Below are 27,257 nucleotides of genomic sequence, written 5' to 3'. Positions count from 1 at the left end.
ACAGCACACACAGCACACACACCACACAGCACACACAGCACACACAACACACACACAACACACACAGCACACACACACCACACACAGCACACACACATACACCACACACAGCACACACACACCACACACAGCACACACACACCACACACAGCACACACACATACACCACACACAACACACACACACCACACACAGCACGCACACCACACACAGCACACACACCACACAGCACACACAGCACACACACAACACACACACACCACACACTCATACCACACATACACCACACCACACAGCACACACACACCGCACACACAGCACACACACACCACACACAGCACACACACACCACACACAGCACACACACAGCACACACACACCACACACACCACACACACATACCACATACACCACACACAGCACCACACACCACACACAGCACACACACACCACACACACATACCACACACACACCGCACACACAGCACACACCACACACAGCACACACACACACCACACACAGCACACACACACACTACATAACAGCACACACCACATAGCACACACGGCACACACGCCACACACAGCACACACAACACATACACACCACACACAACACACACACACCACACACACCACATACACATACACCACACACAACACACACACACACCACACATACACCACATCACACAGCACACACACCGCACACACACACCACACACACACACCACACAGCACACACACCACACACAGCATACACACAACACATACAGCACACACACCACACACACATACATACACACACAACACATACAGAACACACACACACCACATACACACACCACACACACATACACACACAACACATACAGCACACACACACACACCACCCACACACACACCACCCACACACACACCACCCACACACACACCACACACACACACCCTACTTACACTTAGTGTATCTTGCGTTGAACAGGATCCCAATTGTTCAGATGAAGTGCCCTGGTCAATAACATCTGGTAGCCCGGCAGCATTTGCTATAACAAGCCTGACTGCTGATAACCAGACCCAGACGGTCGCACACCGGTCCGGAGTTTTTATCACTTAAAGCAAATGCTACTGGATGACACCTTCGATTAGCAAGGTTGGCTACGTACGGCGCTAAAAAAGTTCAACGTGCATGCATGGCATTGGTTCCGAGAATGAAGGGGCCGATAAACTAAAACACGTGTTGTGTTTGCTAGTGCAGAGACACACCATGCGCTCTGTGCATGCGTGCCTTTACATTCGTAACAAGTGTGCGTCACTTCTTCCGAGCTATATAATCCGTCATTCTGATGATATTTACCGAATCGGCCAAACATTGCATTCATAATAGAGTTCTTTTTGGGGTTAGATCGCGTAAATGTCTAAATGTGTGTCGTTAAACCCACTACCACCCCACACAGCCAACTAGTAAAGGGTTGTCACGTTAACAGAACGTGGCCAATTCGTCACTGGTACAGCACTAACCGCGTTGTGTGTGTTTGGAGAGCCAAGCCACAACATTTACAATATGAGTACGACGTTTCGCCAGTAATTACAACCAGCTTCATCAGGCGGCAGCCAGACATTGCATTGTTGGGACCCTCCTTGCGAAGCAGTCGAGCTTCTTTCGCACCGTACGTGGCCAACCGTGCCCATGGGGGGAAGGACAATGATCGGAAAGCACAAAAAAACCCAACAAACCCCGAATCTTGAGACTTGGCGAGGCTTTTCTGGTGAAAATAGATCGCTTTGTATTGTACGTTTCTTTTCATTCCGTTGCACGGATTATTTTCGTTTGTTCATATAGAACGAGTACATAGGGTCCTCCTTGAGGAAAACTGCGGGACTATTTAACGGGCCGTTGGCTACGTACGGTGCGAAAGAAGTTCAACATACGTATACTGTACATACAATGAAAATGTAAAAAATATTTTAAAAATAAATTAGACACAGGTGCACGTAAGCTCTCTAGGTACTGTATGGTGTGTTAGTCGTAACAGTGACATAAACACACGCACATCGAAATACAGCGACGTCTCTATTTACAAACACTCGACTTACGGATGTGCAGAGATACGAACAAACCTGTCCGTGTGTCCGGTCGCTTGTTCGAAACCGAGAGTCGTTAAGTTCAACCGCAGGTGGCGGCATCTACATCATGCAGAACGTGAAAACCACAGCCGCATCTACATCTACAGGAGATTATTCAACTTTTAAAGCCATTTCCCCGTGTTCAGTGTACACGCCGTACAAGACGTTTGGACTCGACATGAGTAAAGGTGGGACTTACGAACAATTCGACTTATGAACAGATCCTCTGGGAACGTAACTCGTTCGCAAGTAGAGGAATCCCTGTAAAGGAAGGGAGTGGAGGTGCTGCGGGTGTCGCGTTTTGCCCTCTGAACGAACCCGGTCAATTCAAGTCCACCGGCCAATTCAAGTCCCCGGCCACAGCTTATACCAGTGGACCAGTGACAGATATCTGAACCGGTCCTGACCCGCTCACCTTTATCAGGCCACACTGACCAGCAAGGTGAACTATGATCGGCCTCGAACACGCAACCTCTGGGTTATAGCTACAAGTTAAGAGTTTTTTTTGGTGTGTTTTGAGTTGATCTTCTTTGAATGCAGAACATACCGTGACATCTTGCGCGACGTAAGAATGTTGTGCCGAAGGCTAAAAGTTGTAGATTTTGGGGAGAAATTATTGATTTCATGTTGTCTACATGCAGGCGCTAGGTAGGTTGTTGCATCGCATGATCACGAGTGATGGTAATGGCTTGGGAAGGCTATCATCCAGCAGTGGATTGACCATGGGCGAAGATGATTTATGATATTCAGGATTAAGTGGTCGTGGTGTTAATCGATCTTACACAGAAAGTTTGCAAACTATGAAGAAAACACAATGTTTTCAAACCTTAACAGAATATTACTGGCCCCCTGGCTGAAGACTGGTTTATGTAAAAAAAAAAACCTCTAAGAATTCCTTTATACAGTACAGTGTATCCAGGAAAGCTCCACTGAGGTGGGGCTATTTTTTGCAGACAGGTCCTGCGTTGGAATGTTTCGCCAATTCCATTGAGTCAGGGGGGGCATGTGGGAGGACATCTGAGTGCCCGGAGAGAACCGCACACCTATGAGTGGACTCGGCACTCTGAGCTCCACGGAGATTGATTCAACGTAACTCATGAATTACTCTCCCAATGGAAACAGTCGCTGTATCGCCATCGACTGACCACTGCAGCCCAGCATAGCTCAAACCTGTAGCACCTGGCATTCCCAGGCAGTCTCGCATTCAAATACAAAACAGGATCCTCAAACTGCTTTTTTTGTGTTTAGTTTGTTGTCCTTCCCCCGCACCCCCAATTAGCACAGTTGGCTACATACGGTGCGAAAGAAGTTCAACGTACGTACATGCGTCTCTGTTGAGCTTCTGAGACCGGATGAGACGGGGTGGATTTAAACTAAAATCTAAAGATGATTGGAAACGCGCCGCACAAAATTAATTCGCTCTGGAAGAGAGAGGGAGAGAGAGAACGACTCAGAGGCATGTGGAACCACGGACAATGTACGTATGTTGAACTTCTTTCGCACCGTACGTAGCCAACCGTGCTAATTGGAGGTGCTGGAAGGCAGCAGCTAGGTGGTGACCTAACGCCAACTCCCCCCTCCAAGCTCTGCAGTCCTCTGTATATAGTAAAGTGTTTTCAGGCCAATCAATGCGTGTTTACATGTGGGAGGTAACTGGAGCACCCAGAGAAAACCCACTTGTGCGAGGGGGCAACACTCTATCCTCGGGTGTGCCATCTCGACGACACCCACAGAGAAGAGAGTAGCGCAGCATTTGTGCGATCCACCAATCCTCGCTGCGTCCACCGTGCTGGATTAATACAGGCGTGCGCCACGTGAAATGAGGCAGTGTGGGCTCGACAACCCTACCCGCGTAATCTCGTGTCACAGGATCAATGCCCCCATGTAATGGCTTGCTTTGTTTCGGCGCTGTACAAGTTGTCATTGTTATTAACGACTTCTATTTAGAACCCAGTTACAACTGCACAGCCATAGCGTTGGCGTCACAACGCTTTTAAAAATGTACTGCACTTCCAATGCGCCTTATCGCTGTCGTTTTATGTTGAAACAAAAAAATTAGTTTTCAAAAATTCCGATTGTAGATTTACATTCGCCAAACCTTGAGAACCTCCCAATGTAGGCCCAGGTTCAACAACAAAAACCTTCAAAATATTTATTCCTGAAATGTAAGTAACGTTACGGTTTTTTTTAATTTAAAAGTTGGATTTCAAATTAAGAGAGTTATTTGCATAGTAATGCCTCTTCCCCTTATTTGTTTCCAATACTGCAAAGCGCCATAGCAAGTCAAAGCCATAATGAACTGTAAACACAACACGTGGAAATCGTTCAACTGCCCAGCAGCGATCTCCTTCAACATTTCAAGGTCTTTGCACAGCTTCGAGAAGCGCTGCCACACCACACCACGTCCGGCCAGCCAGCCAGGCGGGCACACAGGTGGCCAAACCACGATTGCCACCGCGGGCACCCACGGCACCTGGCACCAGTTTACCTGGCACCAGTTTACCTGGCACCGGTCCCGGCTGAACTTCACTCGCGCGCCCAGATTTATCTACTCGCGGCGACCCATATATCGTAAACTCGAGTTTCTAATATCGACACTACGATGGGGTATCGCTCCTGTTGAGCTTCAGATTTTGGATCGGAATGCCTCCTCGTTGATGTTAAGTTCAAGCGCGACTTGTTTCGCCAGGCGAGGACACAAGCGATTCAGGATCGTCTCGTTTTGCAAGAGCGATCTGGGTCGTTGGTCGTGTGCGTAATATACGGACGTGCAGCGGTCTCCTGCGGTGTTTCAATTTGAAAGCAAAAATAAAGCTTCGTGTCCCATTCCCCCCAAAGCCCACGTCTCACATGCGTCATAACCGCCACCAAATCGACCGATTTGTAGCAATAGGCTGCTGACCTTTAGGCCCCTTTAGAGCATACTGATATTCAAAGCGGCTGATATCGCCGTATAACAAAACCAATTAGAACAACAACAAAAAAAACACTCAAATTTTTTTTTACTTACCCAATTTTTACTTCGAAAATTGTTACGCGGCAAAAGGGGGTTTTGGAAATGTCGGCAGCCAACCTCTTAATTCGGTACGGCTTGGCGAGCGCGTGTCGTGAGATGCTACAGACAAAGAGACGGCTGCGGTGTCATTTTACCCTCCGCAGCAATGAATGCGTTCGGATCCTCCAAATGCGACCGAGCGTCGCCAGAGCAGCAGTCGCGAGTTCCGAGACCGGCAGAAAACCATCGAGCGATGGCGAGAGCCTCCCGCGGGTGTCAAACTACGCACGCCGTTGGACGTGGCCTGCGCACCCACAATGCCCGCTCAGATTTGTGTCGTAACATCTCGGGCCGTCAACCGGTCACGGATATCACAATTGTCCCTGTCGTGTTTCGCGACATCCACCGCTGACATTTCCAGCCATTTGTGTGCGCCTTTCCTTGCGACAGTCCAAGCCAAATCAACGCCGTCGGCTTTAACACAGACGACTAATGTTTGGCTCGCCGACGGATCCGCACGCTGCTGTAGGCCCTGTCGGTGACTCTTGCTTAGATTTCTTGAGGGTTGGCTATCGAAGCGGCTCGACTAGTGAGGTAGCTATCGAGTGTGCTGGCAGTGCAAGTGCACAGGGTGAGCGGCTGGGAGGGAGGGGGGGTCACCATGCGCCGTAGATGCCGAGGTGCCAGGCTATGAAGATGGGAGAATTTGGACAGGGGTTGGGGAGGGGGTGGCACCCCATTTAATTCCTTGCTGTAGGGCCCATGTCAATCACGTTACACCACCGGGGTATGTAATAGCACGCAAAGCTGCCTGATGCTTGTTCTCGAATAAAGTCGACTGCTCTAAATCGCACACCCGACCTACACCCGGAGCCATCGCACGTACAGATTTCACATCGCGTGTTATTACAGTTCCACCAGCTCCGATGTTAATCTCACAGAATCGCTGCCAGGCTATGCATGCCAATTGTTGCAGTGCTTCTTTATCTCCCGGGCACACCAGACACAGCGTTTCTCAGATTATTCGAGCTACGTTTCAGTTTTCTAGCCTTTCTAGCTACAACATTATTGCAATTGACATCACTCCTTAGACAATCATTACCAGCTGTATATACGATTGTGAATGCTGGTACATTAAAACATATACGTAATCAAGTTAACTCTGTCTCTTGTAATGACAATAGTAATTATAGCGCGGTGTGTCATTGCGATATTAAATATTTGAGGGGGAACTGGTGATAATCGTGAGTGATGGGGATTTAATGCTAATGTAAACTCTCACTTTGGCCAAAGGCCCATGGCACTGTGGCTTCAGCAGTTGCGGGAGAGAAGAAAAGCAGAGCTTCATTTTTGTTTGCCGGGTCTGTCTGGGTCAATGTCTGGGAAAATATATCCACACCCAACACACCGCATCCACTATACCTCTCACTGTGGCTGTGGCTACGGCTACTAGTCACGTGCCTATTCCAGTCTACCAGGAACCCACAATATCCAATGTGAAAGTAAAGCCTCTGACGAGATTCATAATGATGTCACCAACCCGTAATTGGCATCATATTTAAGGTAGCTTTCATCTGATATTGAGACTTGTATTTGTGCGTAGTTCGCTGAGAAGCTGGGTTTAAATCCGGATTTCAGCCAACCGTGATTAAAATCTGAGTCTGAAGTGTAAGCTAGTTGATGGTGTCAGACCGGTTAATCAGTGACTGCATCAAAACACACATTACCTTAAATTTGGTTTGTCACGTAATTTGGCTACGTTTCCAGCTCAGAGAATTGAAAAAAAATATATAATTTTTGTCATGCGACAATGTCATAGCAGAGCTTGTTAGAAGGTGCGCCCCCTATTGTGTAAATGATTAAAAATGGCCACTTGAAGACAATTTTCAGATGTCCTATGTATTTGTGTCAGTGTTCAATAATTTTCAGGAGGGGGCCACTTTCGCCGATAAGACATCATTGTTGCGGGGTCGCCGCACATTTGAAACCATTGGGGTTTGACAGCACGACGACGATGATGGTGGTGGGGTGTTTTCACATTTGTGTGTTGTCAGAGCGGCACGTGAGGGGCCGCACAAAAGGCCATCAGGGACCGCCAGTGGCCCCTGGGCCTTGCAATGAAGGACACTGATGTATGTGGAACTTCTTTGGCACCGTACGTAGTCGACCGCGCTAACCAGAAGTGTGGGGGAAGGACAACAAACTAAACACAAAAAGCAATCATAAAGAAATTCGTTTTCAATCAGAAATGTATATGAAAAATGCCTATCGCGGTCCGTTGGACACCGTTCTGTCAGATCTCCAAACGGATCCTTAACCTCACCCCGTGGTGCTTCTTGAGCACAATCGTCATACATTGTAGCGGGTGGCGGGGGGGGGAGAAGATAAAGAGAGCCGTGTTTGATATTGTTTTTTCACAAGGTCACATCTTGCGAACTTTGATTTAGCGGCGTGATAGATTTCACGCTCGGCTTGTCGGGAATGCATTTGTGTGTCAAAGACCTCCTTGTGCTTGTCATTGCCGTGTGTGTGTATATTTACATGATTCGCCCAATAACGGCCGCCTTACAACAGGGAGAATGAATGACGTTTTTGGTCCTGGCCCTTCAGGCTGGAGAAAAAAATTGGCCTATTTTTATTAATTAAAATCTTGCAATTGTAAGGCATTGAAAAAAGGTGAAATGCTTGGACTTTGTTTTTGTTAACTTGCACTTGCGCACCACTGGCAAGGAAATTCCACGATTTGTGTACCTCATGTATGTATGTACTGCACCGTATCATGTAACGTAATAATAGTATGTATGCTGGGTGGCCCAAAAGTCAGGACACATAGGCTAATTCCATCTACTTTAATACTGGCAATAAAACACTTTAATTGTGTATTCTTTCAATGACTATTCTATCTATTATTAATGTCTATTTATCTTCTTCCTGTGGGGTCTCCTCCAATCCATCACTGACAAAACTCGACCAAGAACCCTGGACGAGTTGACAAAACATAAACGACTAGCCTTTTGCCCGTCCAAGGACGGATGCATTGCAGTAAATCTGAAACTTGCAAGCGAAAAGCACAGAGCGCGACGTGATATTGATTGCATCAATTCGAGTGCAATTTGTAAGGGCGCGGTGACACAGACCTATTTCATTTTAAGGTTATAATCCATTGTTCATCACGACGTCCTTTTTACTTTGATGTCTCAACAATAGCGTCACGGAGATCACGTGACGTGAGGGTTCTGCCTTTGTAGTGAGGGTTGTCAGTTGACGCCCAGGAGGGGGGAGGAGGCGTCTCGCCCCCCCCCCCCCATGTGGAGTGACGTGACCTGCTCATGATAATTATTAATGAGGGGGGAGGGTGCTTCATGTGGGGTGACGTCACCTGTTCATGATTATTAATGAGGGGGGCTGGTCGATATGGAGTGACGTCACGAGCGTTCAGGACATTCCTGGGTGATTATAGTAGGTATGTTCATGGCATACTCTTTGGTTCTATTGGGTAAAGTCACGTAGGTGAAAATAAAATAACAAAAAATCACGACGTTTCGGCCACAACACAAGCGGCCTTCATCAGGTAAAGGGACGAGACTGTCTGGAGGACAGCGCTGGAGTGAGAGAAGCCACGCTTAGATCACGACCTTTAAGCTGTGTGAGAAGAAAACAAAGCGCCTTGACAAAGGAATTAGCATATAATTTAGCATTGAAATGGCTCATTGAAATAGCTTTAAATCTAGAATGTTCATGGCAGTCAATTTGCAAATAACCCTTTGTGGTTTGTTAAAATAAATACAATAACCCTGTGTTTCCTGACTTTTGGGCCACCCTGCATATATACAACAACAGGTGTCTCTTTGCTTCAGCGTCACACTCACCGGCAGGCGAATTGCTTGGTTCACCGATTAAGGGAATAGTCTATTTTGAAGGGTTTAGTAATCGACTTAAAGCAGTGTAGAACTTTAGACTGAGTCCTGCCTTACTGCTGAAAGCCAACCAACTTTCTCGTCCATGTATTTTCATGAGGCCCAAGTGTAAATATTTCGGGTTTTCAATCTCTAGTGATAAATATAACACACGTTACGCATGTGTTTTCTAAAAGACGATTGTGTTTATGTCGGTTCAAGTCGTAGTATATTGAGCCATAATTTGGTTTGTTTTGCAGTCGGCTGCATACTTTCACTTCTTCCAAAAGATCAGCGCTTTTAGATAACCATTGGAATTCACATTATTTACAGTCAGCAGCGTACATATGTATTAGATATGTGTGTGTTTATGTAATGATGTAAATATATTCAACAGCGTACATCCAGTTGTATAGTTAGTGCGGCGGTGAGCGTGCTTTTTTACGAACCTGATGAGCCGAGTTCGATTCCCACTCACAAGCCAACACCGGTGACGATTATTTGAACCGTTCCTGGGCCTGCTGGACGAATACCTCTGCACATTGCGTTGGTTTACGGGAGATTGGTTTGACCATACTTCACGCTGGGCATTGTGGGGGTTAGAGTGGAGGATCTCGTTTGTTTAAATTGAGAAAGTCGTCGCTGTTCATTACCAGTCAGGTGGCAGGTGTTAAGAATTATCCGTCGCTTGATATCGTAAAAAAATGGAAAATTGTCATTTCGTTTTTCACACTGGCATTGTGCAGATTACTTAAATGCAGTACTTTGACGTGTAAGACCGAGCGAGGGAGTTCATTCAAAGGACCCATCAATTTAACTACAGTATTTTAATACGTGTGTCGTTACCGTCAAAGCACGCTGCAGTCAGCGAGTGGTTTTTTTGAATAATTAACCTAAAGCCTCGAACTTTCGTCTGTGTTTGTTTTAACGTTTTTGTATTCAGCCAAAAATATAGTTTTTTTTTGTTGCCTTTCAGCCCAATGTTTTATGATAATCATTAACGTATCTGGGCTCGCTGGTCGAGTCCTCGGATGGGGTTTGTGGCCTAAGCATTTTGAATTCGGCAGGACGTTTTTTTTTCAAAACGAGTCGGAAAAATTCAAACACTCGTGGGAGATGGAACGACGAATTCCGGCTCGCGCGCGGACGCTCGTCAGATCGTTGCATGCCGGATGCCAAGGTAGAGGGCTTTTGGGAAGGGCCTTCACCCAACAGTGGATTGATCCAGGCTGATGATGATGATGACCAGCATGGTGAAGTATGGTCAAATAACCCCCACGGCCTCCACGGCGTAGCGGAGGTCCTCAGCCAGCGGTGGAGTTTGCAGACGGGCCGTGTGCATGCACTAGATATATTTACAAACGCAATATTCGAACGTTTTAGGCAATCACCCTAATCCAGAGAAGAAAGACAGCGGGCAGCCAGGCTGACTGGCTCGGTGGCAATTTCATGAATGCTCAAAGTGGTGCTCGAATTTGAAATGTGTGGGGGGGAGGCCGTCATCCTTGCAAATTTACATCTCAAGCCGCTGACCGTCGCAAACCAAGCACGCGAACGTTAAAACAACAACAACAATGGTGCGAAACGCCACCGACGGGAAAAAAAACGCAGCACGATCCACCGCAGGAGAGAGCGCCTGGGCGCTCTCTCTGACAATAATACCACGGCTACTACTAATGGTGGCACGAATAATGGTTTCAATTTATCCAGCGGGATAGCATTTTTTGTTTGCGAGATGAATAGCAGCGGTGGTGTCGGAGTGAGCAACGCTTTGAAAAAAAGCTGCTGCTGCCGTTCGATGATTGATGCTTTGGAGCACAAACGCAAAGAGAGAGCGTTTTGTGCTTTAGCGAATTTCCTCGTACAGTGAGTTACGCCTGGAGCCGCACGGGGAGGATGGAGACGATGGTGCTGGTTGCTGGTGGTACGCTAGTTGCGATTGCAGCAGTTACGTCTCGTGGTTTATTTCGGTGAAGTCACGTAGAAAGAAAATAAATTAGTAGAATACAACGTTTCGATTGCAACACGAGCAACCGTCATCAGGTAGAACTAAATTTGAGAGAGAGAGACAACATACAGACACGGATATGTTGTGTGTCTCTCTTTGTGTGTCTGTGTTGTCTCTCTGCTTGTGTCTGTCTGTGTGTCTCTCTCTGCTTGTGTCTCTGTGTTGTCTCTCTCTCTGCTTGTGTGTCTGTCTGTGTGTCTATGTTGTGTGTCTCTCTCTGTGTGTCTCTGTGTTGTCTCTCTCTGCTTGTGTGTCTGTCTGTGTGTCTCCGTCTCTGTGTTTTGTCTCTCTCTCTCAAATTTAGTTCTACCTGATAACGGTTACTTGTGTTGCAATCGAAACGTCGTATTCTATTATTTAATTTATTTTCTTTATATGTGACTTTACCGAAAGAACCAAAGAGTAATTCCTGCAGTCACGAAAGCTTCAAATCAAGTTTGCAGCAGTTATGTCTCGTGGTGGGATGGATGGTGGTGGTGATGAGTGGGATCGCGGTGGTCGCGACAATGATGAAGGTGGGTGATGATGGTTATAGCGGTCGTGGTGGTGGCGTTGATGGTATTGGTGATGGCTGGTGGTAGTGATTATGATGGTGACGGTGGCGGTAGCAATGATGGTGATGTTGAAATGTTGATATTGGCGATGGTGGTGCTGATGGTGATTGTGGAAATGTTGGTGGTAGAGATTATGGTAGTGGGAATTTATATCGTGGCGATGGTGGTAGTGGTCATGATGGCAAGTTGATTTGTGATGGTTATTTTGCATATAGTGGTCGTGATTGTATAGTTGTGATGGGATTCGTGTATATGGTGGTTGTAGTTATGGTGGTAGTAGTGATGATGGTGGCGTTAGTGATGGTGCTAGCAGTCGTGTGTTTCGTGGTGATGGTGGTATTCTACATAGAGGCTATGATAGGAAACCTGGCACTAAAGATATCTCTATCCAGTGTTGACGCTCGTTACGCCCTCCCCTATTAAAGTTCCGCTCTTCCCAACACCAAAAAAACAACCAATGCGTCTGCCTCTCGCTTCGCGATGGGAAGGCAGTTTTCCCAAAGAACAAATTGGGCCACTTTTTTTTGTGTTCGCTGCAGATTTCACCCCACCGAACAAATACCGCCCGCCCGCCCGCCACCGTGGCGTTTGTCAACGGCGGGATTCAAGGACGAATCATTTTCCGTGGTCCTTGGGCGGATGTTTTTTTTTTCGGAGTCTGTCTTTGCGCGATAACGACGTGGAGATTTCCGCCACTCCCACGAGTAAGGCACACACGCGCACGCGCGCGCATGTATAGATACCGTCGACAAATGAACGGGATCGAAAACTTTTGGGGCTGCGATCGGTTTCGCTACGCGGCAAGTTGCACAGTTTTGGTTTTAGCGAGGGGGCTGGAGGGCGGCGGGGAAGAGAATGGATACGAAAGAAGGGTCAGCAGACGCATTTCTAATCCTTTTTTTAAATCTTGAGTATTGTGTTACCTAAAACGCTCACGTTTAATTTTTATTATTTTTATTATTATTATATATTCTTAGTTCTTTCGGTAAAGTCACGTTGAAGGGAAACAACAAAATAATAAAATATATATAAAACAAAAAAAATCTGACGACGTTTCGACCATAACACAAACGGTCGTCTTCAGGTGTGTTGGTTTGCATGAATGTATTTTTAAACGGTGCATTTATTTATTTATAAAAAACGTTAGCGCCACGCGCAGCGATTTGGCAGTTTATTTAGGACTAGTCCATCTATATTCTGAAAAGAGGAGGGGGGAGACGAATTTTTTTTATAATGTATGCTGTCTGAAAGCCACTGTAAGCGTGAACAATCAATTAAGACCTGAAATGGTTTATCAAATCTTTCCAATGATTGCTAAGATAGAATCCATCTTCTCGGTTGAAATTGTATTATTTTGTAAACATTGAATGGAAGGCTGACGTTGCAGGAAATGGCTCTCATTATTCAGGGTAAACGGATGGCAGAAAACTCCAACACGCTCGTCAACAAAATCGTGGCCCGTAAAAGAAAAACAAATATCATATCTTGGTGACTATGGTCCCAGCTGCCTTGAGATCATTGACAAGATCCTCCCGTGTAGTTCTGGGCTGATTTCTCACCGTTCTCATGATCATTGCAACTCCACGAGGTGAGATCTTGCATGGAGTCCCAGGCCGAGGGAGATTGACAGTTCTTTTGTGTTTCTTCCATTTGCGAATAATTGCACCAACTGTTGTTACCTTCTCACCAAGCTGCTTGGCAATGGTCTTGTAGCCCATTCCAGCCTTGTGTAGGTCTACAATCTTGTCCCTGACATCCTTGGAGAGCTCTTTGGTCTTGGCCATGGTGGAGAGTTTGGAATCTGATTGATTGATTGATTGCTTCTGTGGACAGGTGTCTTTTATACAGGTAACAAGCTGAGATTAGGAGCACTCCCTTTAAGAGTGTGCTCCTAATCTCAACTCGTTACCTGTAAAAAGACACCTGGGAGCCAGAAATCTTTCTGACTGAGAGGGGGTCAAATACTTATTTCCCTCATTAAAATGCAAATTAATTTATAACATTTTTGACATGCGTTTTTTCTGGATTTGTGTTGTTATTCTGTCTCTCACTGTTCAAATAAACCTACCATTAAAATTAGTTCGAATTATAGACTGATCATTTCTTTGTCAGTGGGCAAACGTACAAAATCAGCAGGGGATCAAATACTTTTTTTCCCTCACTGTATTCTCAACCTCTGTAACGTTCTTACCCACCCCTACTGGACATCTGTGAAACATATCTTTATAGCGCATCGGATTCCTCCAGTATAAATATTCAGATTCTGTCTCTTTTCTAACTCTCGTTTCGTCTGCGTGTCCTCTCTGCCCCCCCACAGCAAAAATCATTTGTCGCTATCGCCTCATTTGCTCTTCTCCTTTGAAGAAAATTATAATAAGTAAAGGAGTCCATATCTGTGTGTGTGTAAGTCGATGCGTTTGTGTGTGTGGGTCGATGTTTGTGTGTGTGTGTCTAAGTCGATGTGTGTGTGTGTGTCTTATTCGCCCGGGCAACGCCGGGTACTTCCCGCTAGTAAGTAAATAATATTAAAAGGCCCCTCGACTTGCACGGCGTCGTGAGACGCGGCCACGTTAAACTTCGTTCTAAATGAGAAACACAGCCGCGCAACAAACCTCCTTCATCATGTGGTGACATCTGGTAAAAAACAGAAAAAACAAGTTTTTTCGTGTTTTTTTTAAACAACAATCCCCGTAAAGTTGTAAAGTAAAAGTGCATACGTTTAATACGCACAGGGGTGGGGAACTTTACTATTCTATTTAAATGTTTTACCAGGTAAGGCCCACTGAGCTAAATTGCTTTTTTTTCAGAAGCGACCTGGCTCTCACAAATTATAGCTCAACGAAGTGGCTTATCACACGGAAATGTATAGCAGCCAAATACTCTATAAACGCGTGACGTTGATTTTAAATGTGGAGGGAAACACCAGAGGACCCGGAGAAAAATCCACGCGGCCACGAGGAGAACGTACAAACTCCAAATATACAGCAGGCGTCGGGGTCGGGATCGAACCCACGACCTCCTGTATACCAGCCGAGGTAGTTAACATCTCATAGCCACCGTGGCATCCATTTCGTCGCAACAGGAATTTACAGCCACATTAATACAAAAAAAGGTGTCCCTGAAATGAAATTGTCGTGAATGATGAGTAATGAGACAATTACGATCGTGAAGAATTTGATTAACAGGGTGATGATGATGATTGGCAAACGATGGTGATGATGAATTGGCATGGTAATGTTGATTGATGGGGCGATGATAGTGGTGAAGATAACGATTATCTAATTATAATCGATTGGGTGATGATGATCTTAATGATGGTGATGACGATTATCTGAATTAACTCTGGCCAGGATTTGAACTTATCACCCGTGCAATCTTGAGGGATCCCATCTCAGCCACTCGTGCACAGCAACACAAAGAGGGATCTAATCACAGAGAGATGAGACAGGGAAACGGACATCGGGGACTCAAACTTGAAATTCCGGACTCACTCAGCGTCTATCCCAGGGCATCTCCACTGTACGAGACAATGCCACTGCTATCTGGGACGAAAGCCTGAGAGAGAGGGAGAGAGACACTGAGAGGGCTGGTGTCCAAACAATGCCCTCATGCTTCTCCCCATTACAGATGAGGTATAGATGTCTCATCGCAGGCCATTAGCCACTGCATAAAACGACGGAATCATGGACACTTGACAAATAATATGGACATTTATTTTTTAAAGTACACAGCAGCAACACGGGGAGATGCACGCTGGGAGTGACACTGAGAGCACGTGGGTCACAGAACAAACGCAAACCCGAGACATTTTGGCTGTTATTGAAAAATGCAATTCGGATTTGGGCAGGATAAACATCGCTAAAAGGGATGATGGCTGATGGAGAAGGCCGGTGATGGAATAGCAGCAAAAGGAATAAAAAAATATTCCAGCTTCGTCTGTCTCATCCATCTGTCCGTCCCTCTGGACGTCATTAGTTCATCCGTTTATCTTTCCTGTCAGGTTCGCCGATTTATCATTGTGTTTCTCCTCCTATCCCTCCTGTATGGCAATTCATCCACCCATCGGTCCCGCTGTTCATTTTCTCGTTTGTCCATCCATCCTTTCATCTGTCCATGGCTCCCGTGATGATGGTGAAGTGGGGGGGGGTGTGGATTTTAGACAGACACCTCCCCCACCCCTGTCCCTGCAGGGAGCACATGCGTGTCTGGGAGATCTGGAGAGAGAGAGAGAACCACGGCATCTGCTGCGGGTTTAATTCATGTGCACACGCAGACCACCATCATCATCGCTATCATCATCATCGCTACCATCATCATCATCGCTACCATCATCATCGCTACCATTATCATCTCCACCATCATCATCGCCACCACCATCATCATCGCCACCATCATCATCATCGCCACCATCATCATTATCGCCACCACCATCATCATCGCCACCATCATCATCGCCACCATCATCATCATCATCGCCACCATCATCATCATCATCGCCACCATCATCATCATCATCGCCACCATCCTCATCGCCACCATCATCATCGCCACCATCATCATCATCATCATCGCCACCATCATCGCCACCATCATCATCGCCACCATCATCATCGCACCATCATCATCATCATCGCCACCATCATCATCATCATCATCGCCACCATCATCATCGCCACCATCATCATCGCCACCATCATCATCATCATCGCCACTATTATCATCATCGCCACTATTATCATCATCGCCACTATTATCATCATCGCCACCATCATCATCATCATCATCGCCACCATCATCATCCTCGCCACCATTATCATCGCCACCATTATCACCACCATCATCATCGCCACCATCACCGCCACCATCACCGCCACCATCATCATCACCGCCATTATCACTGCCATTATCATCACCATCACCACAATCATCATCATCGCCACCATTATCACCACCATTATCACCACCATCATCACCACCCCGCGCTTCCGATTAGCACGGTTGGCTGCGTACGGTGCGAAAGAAGTTCAACTTACATGCATCATGATCCCCCCTTTCTGTTGATAGAAGAACAATTAACCAGCGCCTATGAAGGCCAGCACTGCACATGAGGAAGAGATGGCGTGGACTCAACTCGTGATGCTGCTGGTTGACTTGGGGGGGGGGGGGTTAATTGCCTTCAATAAACAATGAGAACCTCAGTAAATTAAAAAAAAAACATCCATTGAGGATTATTCTAAGGGTGATGATGGATAGCGCTGATCACGATAATGACGACGATGAGGGTGGTAACGCAGATGAGTGATGATTGTGACGACCATGATAGCTGATACGGAGTGATAATGATGAAAACAAACTCTGACGCTGGTGTCGATTTTGCCGATTTGACCTTGACCTGGATTTGAACCCGTGAGGTTCACGGCTGCTACGAGCGGCCACGTTGCATACCGCCCCCCCCCTCCCCCCCCCCCCGAGAGCTGTCCGCCACTCCGTGCTGCGTGGATGTTTTCGCTTTGAATATTTAATTCGGTCGGAGAGCATATCTCTAATGGGCCCGTAATAACTTTAAATTATTAATCCGCTCGGCTACATCGATGACGGCCGCCTCCCTCTGCGAGCCCAACAAACAACAACAACATTCACCACACATCAACAACCAACACGCAGCAACTGACAAATAACAACATCCACCACACAACAATAAACAACCAACACGCAGCAACCGACAACTAACAATAACAAAAACAACCAACACATCGGCAACAACAGCAACACACAACAACAGCACACAAAAACACCACACAGCAGTTACCAACAACAACAATAGCAATTCATAAATAACATGACACAACAACGATAGCAACACACCACCACCGCCACACGAAAACACCACAAGACAGAGTTACCAACAACAATTCATAAATAACATCACACACCAACAACACCACCACCACCAAGCAACAGCATCATGGCACATGGAGACATTTCCCTTTTTGATGTCTCTAAACAGCGAGCGTCTCACGATTCGCCCCTCTCCCCTGCGATTCTCCCCCACCCACCCCACCATCCCCTACCACCTCAATTTGATACAAATTGGCATTGACGGCGGGGGGGGGGGCGGAGGGTTGTTTGTGATTCGATTTTTGGAAAACGACGATCACTTTGCGGTCTCGAGTCTCGTCTCCTCCGCGTGCGGCTGGGCTCTGCGTCTTTGATTTTTGTCCATTGCCCGGCTCGCGCGTTCACGTTTGAGGCTCGCGTGGCACCGTTTACAGCACGTCGTCGTCCGCTTCGCTGACAACGCGTTGCAAAGAACGTCGCACGAGGAACTCGGTGGGGCATCAACTCAGCCTTTGTGCAATTTGCAACAACACCCCCCTCCCCCCCCCAAAAAAAACACACCATCAGCGGGTGTTTCTGAACAAATGCCCCGAGTGCTTATTGCAGAAGCCGCTTTCTCGTGATCGCGCTCTCTTTGATTATTATTTGCCTCCGATGCCAAATTCTGTCTCCGTTTCTATTAGCCCGCCAGGGCTCCAAAGCCGGCGTCAAGTACGAATTCGGTCCAATCCACGCTCACGACTACAAACATCTCGAAAAGCCACGAATATTTACGAACGATTCCTGCTCGCACGGACCGTCGATACGCGAAGTGTCGTGAGCGTCGGAATAATTGTGTTTTTTATCGATTTCATCAACGCATGCCCAGCCACGCCACTGACACAGTTGTGGGGCGGCGGGGACCCCCCCCACCACCCCACCTTACCCCACCCCTATGGATGAAGAACCACAGTGAGGGAAGTTCCACGCTTGAAAAACTTGCATTTTCAGACAAACTTTCGGAAGGCTGAGAGTTCGAACCCCAGTCGGGGGTTGATTCTGCTCCATCACAGCTCCGATGTCAAAAAAATTAAAAGCCCTACGAGTTTGGAGTTTGCGCATCTCGCTCTCTCTCTCCCCGTGGTTGCGTGGATTTTTTTTTCTCCATGTCCCCTCCGGGTTTTCGCCTCCACGTTTAGAATGAATGTGAATGATTATTCACGCTGATAAAGCGCGCTTCACCCAGAGGTCGCACGGCGCTGCACAGATCTAAAAGCAAGCGCCTACATAACTAAGGCAATTCTAAAACCTAATATAAGCACGCAGGCTCATAATTTAACCACGGATACGATTACCCCCATCCCACACTTCCAAAACACATCACAGAATTAAGAATGCTAAAAGGCTTTCAATAAAAAAACATGTTCTTAATGCGGAATTTAAATAAACCAAGGGAGTCAGAGCAAATTCCTTGTCTGTGCGAACTTTCATGACGAATAAAACCCTTTCTGATTCTGAGATGGAATATCGGACGGGGAGTGAATTCCACAGCTTGGGGGAGGAGGGGGGGGAGCAACACGGGAAAAGGGCCCCCGAGGTGACCCATTGAACGGAGGTGCGACCTCGGCACACACGACAACAGTAGCCCACACTCAGACGACCCAGCAACTCGCGTTGGGACATGTGGGTGGAGGGTGTAAGAGAATTTGGCTTGCTCTAAATTTCCACGCGATAAAGCCTACTTCGTTCAGTAATCATTTGTGGCCTGGTCGCTCCTGACAAGGAGCTGTATCGCTCAGTGCGCCTTACTTGGTAAAAAAAAAATAGTTCATAGTTTAGTTTAGAGCATCACTTTGTGTGGTTGCCGTATCGATAGACTCACCCCCACCGCAGGAACGTGGAATCTCCACAACTGGTTCAGGGCTGTAAACAGGAGATGAGCAACCACACCTACATATTTATTGGATGAGCAAGAAATAGCAATTTGATTTGTAGCAGTAAGTCAACCAATGAGGACTGCAATGCAGATATCACGTATTTGTTCACCTTGGCTGATTGGGGAGAAATTCTCATGAAATGCCACGGCTGCCGTAGGACGGACTGAGGCGAACTCTGAACCACGCCGGGATGGTGACGATGCATTCACTGTCGTGTTCTTGTCACGCCATCGACTTGCTCCGTACGTATTCCACTTTTTCTAAAGCTACGGGTCATCAGCCGGGGATTGCTGCGAATGTGGCAGTACTACGAATTCGCAGGGTATAGGATTCGCTGTAACCGTATCGCCCGTGTAGTAAGATATCCACGAACCGGGATTTTCGTAGATAATAATTATATCTTATATATTTTTTCTGTATATTTTACTTCCTGATAAATGTGAAAAACAACTGCAATGAACAAAGTTGTAAATAATGACTGTGAGGTTCCCCAATTTGTGGAACTTCCCAGTGTATAAAACCTGCGTACATGAGTGACCCCACGTACTTTATTTGATGCTCTAGAAGGGCTCGAAAGCTGCAATGAGGCACAAATATAGTGGAGTAGGTGCTGATGACGAAGACAAAATCCGAAAAAGTTATTTTTAATCGTCGGCCCCCAAGAAATGATGACCTGGAGGTTGATTGATTTCACACGTACAGTAGAGCCAGCCGAAAGTTCCAAATTGCTTTTAGTCTCGTGCCGAACACTTGCAAATTCATACGATCCCCGTCATCTGTAAACCGAGTAATTTGCCCCCAAATGGAGTGTGACTCTAACGCCGATAAAAAGCGGGCAGAGTTTTGCTACTGCGTACTTTCGAGCCCGTTGCTGTTGTTGCGCTGGGACGGAGCGATAGCGCAGTGGGTTACCACACCACTGCACCGTTAGCCCAGCCACCTGAGTTCAATTCCCAGCCACGGCTAACATCGGTGGCGAGCGATATGTCAACCGGTTCCCGAGTGCTGCCCCTCTCCAGGCCACGCTGACCGGTGATAATGGCTTAAAATTTGACTGCGAGTAACTTCTCATTTCCCAACACGGAAACTGTTGCCCCTATTACGCTACCGTTGGCGTTGTGGGAAATGTTTAAAAGAAAAGCCACAGGACAGCGGCTGTGGATACGCAACCCAAAGCTTATGGACAGTAGCGTAAACCACTGTAGTCGATAACACAGGTGTTCTTTTTTGTTTTGGGTTAGGTCGCATAAATATAAATGTGTCGTTAAAGCCACCGCCGCCACCCAACACAGCCAATCAGTGAGGTTTGTCACGGAAACAAAACGTGCAATTTAGTTACTAGTTCTGCACACCAGCGTGTCTGACAGTAAACCCACATTTACAATTCGAGGATGGTAGTCTGCGCTCCTTCAACGGAGAAGGAGGAACAGAGCAACTCCACGAATTCTCTCCTAAAGCCCTCTCGTCGTGGACGGCATGACCTCGACGTCGGCATTTAGCTCCTGAGAATATTGTAGCGGTACGCAATAACAAAATATAGCAAGGGTCGTGTGCTGCGATTGACGCAATTTGGTGAAGTGTGGCCAAACAAACCCCGTGAGCGATGTGGCACTGGAAAGCCCTTTGTCCAGCAGTGGATTGACACAGGAGTGATGGTAGTATTTATTTATTATTGAGTCGGGGGGCGGGGGGGGGGTCAAACGGCGCACGCGCGCCCGGCTAATTGGCGGTTAAGATCAGGCATCCGTCTCATTTGTAGACGGTCCTTTTTTTTTCGTTACCATAAAAAAAAATCCCCGCCGATGCGGTCGCCGATGCGGGGATGCGGTTGCACGGCGTGTGGTGCGTGCGCTTGCTCACACCTAACCCGCCGACAGTGGAAATGTTTGTGGGTTTTTTTTATCAAAAATTTTTTTTTTTGGAATGAAACCCAACCCAACCCCCCTCCTCCCCCCCCCCCCCCCCAAAATATTGAATGCGCCACAGACTGAGTTTATCGTCTTATCGATGGCCATGTGTCAGTGTGGGTCAGCATGGTCAGCAAAGATACAAAAAGCATAGCGAGAAGGGTACGTGTCACTTTCTTTTTTGGAAATGTTTTGGGACCGCTTCGAACTGACGACGGAGTCCCAAGATCGCCGTACCGGTGGCGCTAATGCGTAGGACGCCTCAAAAGCCCCTGGAATTGGCAAAAACAAAAACGCGCGACGTTCTTTTTAGGACTGCATGAGGACAGAAAATATAATGGCGGCCGAAACGTTTCAACAGCCCCCTTAGGAAGACTCGCTCTGGTTCAGAGCAGAGAGGGCCAAGAGATTGGACAAATGTGAAAAAGAGCTTCATAACTTTCATCGGATTCTTCCAGTGTAAATAAACATTCTGATCGACTCCGAATTGGCATTTACCAAAACCTTAAAGTAGTCAAAATAAATACTTCAATCACGTGTCGATTAACTGCCGGGGTGAAGACATCCCCAACGCCGCGTCAGTCACGTGGTTTCTTTTGACCATACTTCGCCACGCTTGCTTGGCCGTGGTGGTGTGGGGGTGGCGGTGCCGGGCAGTGCTGGGCTAGGACAAATGCCACTCCCCACTGATGTTAGCCATCCTCTCCACTCGGAATACGAGTCGCCAGCTCATTCATTCTGGGACAGTAGAGGGGTGGCAGAGAGAGATTGACTTGGGGGGATTTCCCTAATTGTTAACCCACTGTATTTCTTGTAAGCCATGGGGCAATAACAAAAGCTGTTGAGGGTTTTCATTAAGATGTTCGCGATTGGCTTATGGTTTCAGAGATCACATGCTTCGCTTGTGCTTTGCGCAGAGTGTTTCCCACGCAGTTCCTTATTTTTGACACACACGTGTATACATTTTAAAGAAATCTACGTTTAATATATTGAAATGCGAAGCCCAAAAATGATTGTTATATTTTTTTTAAATAGGTGACGTTTGAACACGCGACCGTTGCTCGTCTGTTCACGGAGAACGGCTGCATCGCGATTTGCGGCCACGGAACGACGCTCTGAATGAATCGATTTAAAAAAAATAGTTTTTTTACTCCCACGTCAGAGTCGTCGAATTGTGTGAAAAAAATATACACTTCCGTTCATATAATGTTGTTATTATTATTTTCCTTCTGTGCATCGCGCGTTTACATAACATATAATTATTATTAAATCCTGTCAATAACGATTGTATGTAACTTGATTTCGAGGTGCTGCAATGCACCACTATGTGTAACAAAAAAGTTTCACCAAAAGAACCGGGCAGTTCCGTGATTTTGAACGTACGTTTTTGACACTTTATAAGATATGACCGATTGTTCGTATCATCACGCAGTAACTTTCTTAAATGGGCGTGGTAGCAGGTGCAACGGTGACGAGATGTTAACTACCTCGCCCGATATACAGTAGGTCATAGGTTCGATCCCGACCCTGACGTCTGTATATTTTGGAGTTTGCAAGTTCTCCCCGTGGTCGCATGGATTTTTCTCCGGATTCTCTGGTTTTTCTCTCCACTTTTAGGATCAACATCGCCGCGTTTTGGAGTTATTTGGCTGCTATACATTTCCACGTGAAAAAGCCACTTTGTTGAGCTATCATTTGTGGCCAGGTTGCTTCTGAAAACAAACTGTATAGCTCAGTGGGCCTTCCCTGGTAAAAGAAAAAAAATAATCATGGTTTTTCGTATGTCGACCAATTAGCACTGTAATTCATATACAAATAATATAATTTGTCCACCTTTCTTGACGAGGGAGAGACGCATAATAAAGTGCCACGGTCGTCAGACGGATACTGAGATGGTGACGGTAAATTCAGTTTTGTGTACATTAAACCCTGGAGATATTTTATATAGGGCAATGTGTTACCCTTGGCTCTCCACAGGAAGGACGCAGAGTCAAGGATGCACTGTAGGGGAGAAAAATAAAGAACAACAGGAAAGGGAACGGAAAAAAGAGAAATAATGTGAATGTAGCGGAAAATGATGGAAAAGGGACTGAGAAACAGGAACTCTGGTTCAGGAAAGATGAGGATAGGGAGGAAGGGGCTACACTAGGGCCTCCACGCTGAATGGAACGGTGTCTGTTTTCACAGGGGGTGGCGTTGAGAGGACAGGGATTTAGAGCGGGGATGGTCACACAGAAGTCAGGGGATTTACGGGAGGCTTGAGCTGATTTACTGATATAGATAACAAATATTTACTTAAACTGTTTACGATTACCCTCGAAATGACACCCCAGACGGAGCGTGCCGTTAGGATGATTGTGAAACGTTGGCCGAAGATTCCTCGTTTTGTGGAACTGCCCAGTTCTTGAATGGACTCGTAACCCCAAAGTGACAATTCATCTACTCACGATGAGAGTGAATCATCCACAGGCCTCATCTTATACTTATACTTCTATAATGTATGTATGTTGACTTTCTTTCGCACCGTACGTAGCCAACCGTGCTAATCGGAGGTGCGGGGGAAGGACAACAAACTAAACACAAAAAGCCGTTCTAAAGAAAAGAGTTTTCAATCTAGATTGAGAAAGTGCGTAGGTCCAGTGGCTTTCTGACATCGGAAGAGCGTTCCAGACGTGCCACAGAAGCGCATCTGAAAGCGCGCGATGCAGTGACCGCCTTTGTTCGATGGCTCAGCCGTGACAATCACATAAAGCCACACCGCAGTAGTACGACTACTAATACTAATAGTGGACAGCCGGTTTGTCAACCCATTACTGGATTGACGTTTTCTCGCCACAAGATGTCAGTCGTGGAGGCAGCCCGTCTGTACTTCAGCATGCTTGGTCAGCACGTGTTGGTGAATGGGAAGTCCAAGCACTTGATTTGGATGTTGAAATCTACTCATGGGGTTAGTCGTGGCTGGGATTGAAACTCGGGTTGTCGTGGTTCATAGCGTAGCGTGTTTAAACCACAGGCTCTATAGCCCCGCAGACAACATGCCACTCGAAGGCGCAGCCTGCCTGCCTGCTGATAATAACCGGCTGTGAACTATCACGAATAGACAGTGAATTCTAAAGTGGTTACACACGCGCAGTGTTTACTTGGTTGTGAGTTTCTTTTTAATTGATGATTATATATTTTAACAGAAAAAACACATAAATCGGGAATCCCAGCACAACCTTGCGATGGCTGTCAGCTCCCAAGAACCGAGACTACGGATTTATTTAGCCTGCTCAATGAGTGATCGGAGTACGAGTTATGCAGCAATACTTTTATAAGGGGGTGGGGGGCGGGGCAGCTTTTTCTGAAGGCTAGTGCTGTAAAAAAACAGAACAACAGAAAACTATGGAGGTTAGTATAAAAAATAGTTTTGCTGCTGAACAATTGATATTTAAAGGAGGCTCTCTTGCAGGACTGGCTTGGCCCAGCTCGTTTGCGTTTTTTTGTAGTTTGCCCCCCCCCCTTCTCGGTATCTGCTACGCCCCCCCCCTTCTCGGTATCTGCCACGCGCTGGGCCCACAGCCAACGCCGCCCCACGCTTTAACCCTCGCGTCGCCCTGCAGATCTCTGACCGCATGGCCGTCCTGACGAACGAGGTTGCGGCTGGGTCTGACCTCCAACTCACCCTCGGAGCTGGCAGATGGAATGACGCACGCACGCAGCGATCGACGCATATTGGTCGTCAATATTGAGTCGGGTTTTATATTGGAAGGTCATCGTTGGGTTTTCCCCCCTTCCAACGATGGTATTTTTCCACTTATGCCGGGTAGGCCTCATGCTGTCAAAGAGACGGAGAAACTTCTCATTGGAATTCTCGCCGAGCTGTGTAACATTGCCCCGTGTTAGAAAATTGCCCTCCAGAAGTCGACTTCACAGAACTACTTCTGAGATCCCTGCAATTGCCCCTGATACCAAAGGCTTGCAGTTGTGCTGTCGGCGTTGCGTACCGAGACTTCGTGCCTGTGCAGAACTCTCGCAGGGCAGGCCATCACGCCGTGCGTTCGCGTCATTGCCAACTCTGCCTCGCCGATTATCACGACCACCATCAGCATCGGCCTGCCAACCATCACACCACCATCATTCGCGCAATGATTGATCGCGCGATGAAGTTGACGGGAATAGTTTACACAGCGGCAATACTGATGATGGTTATATTATGCTGCCACTGGGTTCTGGAGACCACCTGGAGAAGACTCCAGGCACGTGCTGACAACGATGGCGAACAAGTGGAGACTCTTTGAAGCTACTAACATACATTTGCCATCATAAATTTTGATTTTATAGCTTTCGTGACCAGGGATTCATATTCTTGGTTCTTTCGGTAAAGTCACCACGTAGAAGGGAAACAATAAAATAATATTGTTTTATATTTTTATTATTTTTTTGTTTCCCTTCTACGTGACTTTGCCGAAAGAACCAATAATATTTGCTATCATGTTACATTGTATTATCCCTTCTTTTTCCATTAAAAACGATAGTCCCATAATAAGTGTTAACATTTTTTTTAAGCACACTGTAATAATACTGCAGTATAATTTAGTACACCGCCTCTTTCAACGTCCGGCCACCGTGGAATAGCATGCCAAAAACACGGTCTAAAAGGGGAGTTTTCTGGAGCCCCTTCCTAAGACACTGGTGCCATGAACAGGCAACATCAGAGCTGCGCCTTTACCATTACAATGATTGACAAAGCAGTTTGCAAGATGATGGTGATGATTGTGGATTGCAGTGCGTGCGGTGACAACTGTGCGACGGAAACCAGAGCCATCATAAAGTCACAGTTGCTGCATTGCCTGCAGACATAGGCTCGGGTTCACTGAAATTGACCAGACGTCGGCCGTCGCAGCTTCCCCGCGGCCGCGTTAGCCAACGCATGACGGGGGTGATGGGATATTGGCGGGTCTTGCCATCGACGTTACGCGTCCGTCCGCGGCGTTGAATTACTGCAGTCACGAAAGCTTTAAATCAAAATCTTTACACCTCCTGTTGTATTGCCAGAAATGCCGAAGCCTATTCTCATAATTTCATCACCGCGGTACTGCCAAAAAGGTCAGATTTGATTCTGTCCGAGCTTTCTTCATTTCACCGTATGACCCCGACCCCATCCCCCCCACCCACCCACCCACCTCCTTCACTGCTACACAGGAGACACTCACCGACACAGGTGGGAATGACACAGAAGTAGATGAACATTGAGTCGCGCGCAGGTGAGACCACTACGAGGCGCACGGCGCCGCGTCTCCCGCGGCGCCGTGCGTCTGCGAACGGCAACGCCGCGGACGGACGCATCACGTCGATGGCAGGACCCGCGAATATCCCATCGCCCCCGTCACGCGTTGGCTAACGCGGCCGCGAGGAAGCTGCGACGCCTGACGTCTGGTCAATTTCAGTGAACCCGAGCCTATGTCTGCAGGCAATGCAGCAACTGTGACTTGATGATGGCTCTGGTTTCCGTCGCACAGTTTTCACCGCACGCACTGCAATCCAACGTGACTTTACCGAAAGAGCTAAGAATATGAATAGGTGTAAAGATGTTCGAACGCCAAATAGCCACCTACCGCAGGGCATCAAGCCTGCATTTACCATACATACTTGCGGCCAAAGCATGCAAAAACAAATGTGCTCTGATAATATACGCATTGTTTTTCAAACCGATTGGCCAACACCCTGGCCTAGTCATTACCGGTGTTAGACCAGAGAACGCCAAAAGGCGAACAGCGCAAAGGCAATGCCACCGTCAAAGTTTTAATAGCTCGGCTTGAGCAGCTACATCTGTGGGACCTTTTTGTCATAAAGAAAGCTGTCTCTGGTGTAGACATCAGTTTCTTAGACAGTGCATATATATATTATCAGAGCATGTTTTTTTGCATTTATTGGCCACAAGTATGTGTGGTAAATGCAGAATTGACGCCTTACAATAGGTGTCTATTTGGTGTTTGAGCATCTTAACACCACTGGCGGAGCCAGTGAGGGGGGGGAT

General features: G+C 46.9%; 1 protein-coding gene across 2 annotated transcripts in view; it reads left to right on the top strand.

The window, feature by feature from the left end:
• LOC116939164 (protein-tyrosine sulfotransferase 1-like) overlaps positions 1-27,257 on the top strand; it is a 45,914-nt gene that overhangs the window by 1,083 nt on the left and 17,574 nt on the right. The gene's annotated exons all lie outside the window — the stretch shown is intronic.

This window comes from Petromyzon marinus, chromosome 5 (assembly GCF_048934315.1).
Source record: "Petromyzon marinus isolate PM22_M1 ecotype Great Lakes invasive population chromosome 5, UKy_Petmar_22M1.pri1.0, whole genome shotgun sequence".
In the NCBI taxonomy this organism is placed as follows: domain Eukaryota; kingdom Metazoa; phylum Chordata; class Hyperoartia; order Petromyzontiformes; family Petromyzontidae; genus Petromyzon; species Petromyzon marinus.
Note: the sequence above shows the minus strand (reverse complement) of the source record. Positions and strands in the feature narration are given on the sequence as shown.